Genomic DNA, 5,267 nt, shown 5'->3' with positions numbered 1-5,267 from the left:
CATATTCAAAACAGTAAGTCTACACACAGACATTACACTAACATTAACTTGAAGTGGATCATAGACCTCATTGTAAAACACAAAACTATAAAACTTCCAGAAGAAAGCATAGATGACCTTGGGTATGGCAATGACTTTTGAGATGCAACATCATGAAAGAAATAATTGATAAACTAGACTCCATTAAAATTAAAAATATTTGTTATGAAAGATACTCTCAACAAAATTAGAAAGCAATCCACATCTGGGTGCAAATATCTCCAAAAGATACATCTGACAAAGGATCATTATCCAAAATGTACAAGAAATGCTTTAAACTCAATGGTAAGAAAACAACCTAATTAAAAATGGGCCAAAGATCTTAATAGACACCTCACCAAAGAAGACATTAAGATGACAAATAAGCATATGAAATGATGCTCCATATCATATTTCATTAGAGAATTGCAAATTAAAGTCACACTTGCATATCACTACACATGTATTAGTGAAGTGAAGTCACTCAGTCGTGTCCGACTCTTTGTGACCCCATGGACTGTAGCCTACCTGACTCCTCCCTCCATGGGATTCTCCAGGCAAGAGTACTGGAGTGGGTTGCCATTTCCTTCTCCAGGGGATCTTCCCAACCCAGGGATCGAACCCAGGTCTCCTGCATTCCAGGCAGACGCTTTAACCTCTGAGCCACCAGGGAAGCCCAAAATCTGTAATACTCATAACACCAAATGCTGGAGAGGATGTGAAGCAAGAGGAACTCTCATACATTGCTGGTGGGAATGAAAAGTATCATAACTATTTTGGAACCCAGTTTAGCAGTTGATCACAAGCCTAAACATACTCTTACCATACGATCCAGTAACTGCACTCTTTAGGATATACACATATGAATCAAAACTTACAACCACCGAAAAAATTGCTCATGGATATTTATAGCAGCATTATTCATAATGGCCTAAATTTGAAAGTAACCAAGATATTCTTCAGTAGGTGAATGAATAAATAGCATTCTAATGATGGATTATTATTCAATACTAAAGAGAAATAAGTTATGAATTTGTGAAAAGACACAGTGGACACTTAAATGTATATTTCCCAGTTAAATATATCAATTTGAAAAGACTACATATACTATGATTCCAACTATGTGGCATACTAGAAAAATCAAAACTGTGAGAACAAAAGATTAGTGGTTGCCAGGGTTTGCAGTGGGGAAATGAATAAGTGGAGCTTAGAAAATTCTTAGTTCAGCAAAAATATTCTGCATCATACCACAATGATGGGAACATGTCATTATATATTTTTCCAAATCTACTGAATATGCAACACCAAGAGTGAACCTCAATATAAACTATGGACTTTGGGTGATTATAATGAGCCAATATAGATGTTTTGGTGGGTAAATTTCAGTAATGGGGGAGACAATGCATGTGTGGAGGCATAAAGTATATGGGAAATCTCTGTAACTTCCACTTAACTTTGCTGTGAACCTAAAACTGCTTTAAAGATAAAGTGTTAAATTTTTAAAAAATGATGTAATCACTGTATTTAACTCTATTTGGCAGTAGATCATTGTTCTAGATAGAACAGAGTACTTTCAAAATGAACATATGATTATTGTAGCATAGGTTGCAGTTTACATTCCCTAGAAAGGGCTATTGATGCTTATTTGATTTTGAGATAGTTATTAAATAGTCTTTTGGACATTCAGAAACACACAAAGAAACACATGTGCACACATACACTCTGGACACATTTAAGTATATAATTACACTTATCAGGTAAATTTATTAATCACACTCATAAACAGTAGATGATTAATATGTTAATAGTACTGTCTCTGGGTTAAACAAAAAGGAGAAATCATGGCAAATGAATTTGTGTTACTTAAATATATTTAGTTAAATATACTTACTTCCTTGGAACACAGATTTCTTCACTTGTTATGCAGACCAGTAATATCCAAGAGAAATTAGATATATACAATATTACAACTGATGCTCAAATTTAGAACTCATTTCATTTCACAGAAATTATTATATGTTTGGCCATTACAAACTGAAAGGTAGAGATATAGATACTGAACACAGAATATATTAAAATATTTTACTATTTTAAATTAGTAATGAGGGTAATTATGTTTTATACTTTTATTATTCTATGATTTGCACTGAATGTTAGAAGTATTAACAAAACCTTTATATATCATGTTAAATTTCACTTTACATAAATAACACCAAGCAATAATTAAGTGGTGTTGGGTGATGAAAAAATTTAAAATGACAGAAGAGTTTTCTTATCCATGCATACTTTACTATCAATAGTGACTTATCCTTTGCACTTTCCTGCAATTTACACTGCACTTGACTTTAAAATTTTCAGGTCTAAAAGTAAAAGCTATTTACTTTTAAATATCTGGGGTATAATTGTATGAAATGTAAATTATGCCATAATTTTCTTTCTTTAAACATTATTAGGTGACCTGGGGCTAAATTAGAATAGCAAAGTGGCAGACCATTTTAACATTTAATATACAAGGGGGAAATTTAACCTAAAGTAAAAAATAAAAGATAGTCTAATAAAATTGTCCTTAATGGGCTTTGGATTGCTAATCTGTCTAAAGAACACTTTTTATTAAAGCAAAGATAGAATACTATAAACTGTGTTGCAAAGAATAAATGATGCTTCTGACTATATTAATGCTCTATCTTGCCTTTATTTGGGGTAGCCTAGTGTATTTTTCTCCACATTAAAAATACCAAGCATTATTCAGATTTCTAGAGCTTTGAAAGTGCCTGGCTAAGCTTATATTCTTTCTGAGGTAAGCTTATCTTACAGAATTAATGATGGAAAAGGAAATCAACACATTTTAGAAGTGCTAAGATTGAAGGCCAGGAGGCTTTGATTACAGTACTTCCACAGGACTGGGGAAACAGACTCTTGGAGGGCACAAACAAACCTTGTGCACATTAGCACCCAAGAGAATGGAGCAGTGTATCCACAAGACATTGAGCCAGACTTGCCTGTGAGTATCCAGGGTCTCCAGAGGCATGGGTCAACAGTGGCCTGGTGCAGGGTCAGGGGATCTGAATACAGCAATCCTGGGAGCCCCAGGGCATACTGGCACAAGTCCTTTTGAAGGAGGTCACAATTACTCCTACCATAGTTTAGCCTCAGGCCAAACTACAGGGAGGGAATACAGCCCCACCTATCAGGAGAAAATTTTGTATTAAAGATTTACTGAGCATGGCCCCACCCATTAGAGCAAGACCCAGATATCCCCCACAGCCAGTCCCTCCCATCAGGAAACTACCACAAGCCTCTTATTCTTATCCAACAGAGGGCAGGCAGGAACCAGATGTCAAGTTGCCAACATCCATTGGATCATAAAAAAGCAAGAGAGTTCCAGAAAAATATCAACTTCAGCTTCACTGACTATGCTAAGTTCTTTGACTGTATGGATCACAGCAAATTATGGAAAATTCTTTAAGAAATGGGGATACTAGACCACCTTACCTGCCTCCGAGTAATCTGTATGCAGGTCAAGAAGCAAGTTAGAACCAGACATGGAACAAAGGACTGGCTTCAAATTGGGAAATGAGTACATCAAGGCTGTATATTGTCACCCTGCTTATTTAATTTATATTCAGAGTACATCATAGGAAATGCTGGGCTGGATGAAGCACAAGCTGGAATCAAGATTGCTGGGAAAAATATCAATAACCTCCGATATGCAGATGGCACTACCCTTAAGGCAGAAAGCAAAGAGGAACTAAAGAGCCTCTTGATAAAAGTGAAAGAGGACAGTGAAAATGTTGACTTAAAACTCAACATTCAAAAAACTAAGATCATGGCATACAGTCCCATCACTTCATGGCAAATAGATGGGGAAACAGTGGAAACAGTGGCTGACTTCATTTTTGTGGGCTCCATAATCACTGCAGTGGTGACTGGAGCCATCAAATTAAAAGACACTTGATCCTTGGGAAAAAATTTATGACCAACCTAGACAGCATATTAAAGAGCAGAGACATTACTTTGTTGACAAAGCTATGGTTTTTCCAGTAGTCATGTATAGATGTGATATTTGGAAAACTAAAAGATGAGTGCCAAAGAATTGATGGTTTTGAACTGTGGTGTTGGAGAAGACTCTTGATTACAAGAGTAGACTTGGACTGCAAGGAGATAAAACCAGTCAATCCTAAAGGACATCAGTCCTGAATATTCATTGGAAGGACTGATGCTGAATCTCCAATACTCTGACCACCTGATGTGAAGAACTGACTCACTGGAAAAGACCCTGATGCTGGGTAAGATTGAAGGCAGGAGGAGAAGGGGACAATAGAGGATGAGACGGTTGGATGGCATCATTGATTCAATGCACATGAATTTGAGCAATCTCTGGGATTTGGTGATGAACAGGGAAGCCTAGCGAGCTGCATTCCATGGGGTCACAAAGAGTCACACAGGACTGAGCGACTGAACTGAATTGAATATTTAATCTTTTGTGTAATAATTTCAGAAAAGATTAATTGCCAAAATTCAAATGCACAAACAGAACTCAGAAATTAAAAAATACTCAAAACTCAATTTATCCCCAAAATACTTTGTTTCAAGAAATTAAGTGTATAATTTGCATTTATGGTTCCTAAAACTACATATATTACAAATCACCAATTCTGCAGCATAAAAATGAATACAAATGACAAGGAAGAAAAGTCATAAAATACTGCTTTATTTTTACAATTAAATTCAACCTATAAAATAAACTGTATCCCCATTTTAAAATTGAAATTTTAATATCTAATAAAAAATCAGTTTCAATATTCACTTATGACAAAAATCACTATGTGAAATCTGACTTTAAATACAAACTTTATTTTAGTACATTTATAATTCAAAGTCAAATAGAATATAGTTTATCTATGTAAAAATGGACTTCACTCTTGGTGCTAAAAAGGCATGGTTCAAAGTTCATTATCTAATTACACAGTATTTGAGCTCTGGTAAGGGAATTTTAAGTACACTGGGTACAATAAGTAATATTTAAGTAATTTAGGATGACTCTTGCACTCTTGAGTCTTGTTGGGTAAATATTATTTCTAGCTGAGTTTTTGGATTTTCTTCTTAAAGAATAGACCCAATTACTTCATAAAATAGCCTTAGGCTTTTTTTCTACGTGAAGCCGTTCACAAAAACACCAGGCCATTATGGGACTCTATTATCCCACTTGTTCTTTATAAGTCAATATCAAGATTTGCCCAAGTATCTAT

The 5,267-nt window shown here is 35.1% G+C and overlaps 1 non-coding gene across 1 annotated transcript; it reads right to left on the bottom strand.

Annotated features, from left to right (window-relative positions):
- Positions 1 to 619: 619 nt before the first annotated feature.
- Positions 620 to 691, bottom strand: TRNAS-GGA (transfer RNA serine (anticodon GGA)). Its single transcript has one exon. It is a non-coding gene; the product is annotated as a tRNA-Ser (tRNA).
- Positions 692 to 5,267: the final 4,576 nt, after the last annotated feature.

This window comes from Bubalus kerabau, chromosome 16 (assembly GCF_029407905.1).
Source record: "Bubalus kerabau isolate K-KA32 ecotype Philippines breed swamp buffalo chromosome 16, PCC_UOA_SB_1v2, whole genome shotgun sequence".
Classification (NCBI taxonomy): domain Eukaryota; kingdom Metazoa; phylum Chordata; class Mammalia; order Artiodactyla; family Bovidae; genus Bubalus; species Bubalus kerabau.
The sequence above is the reverse complement of the archived record's forward strand: the minus strand, read 5'-3'. Positions and strand labels throughout refer to the sequence as shown.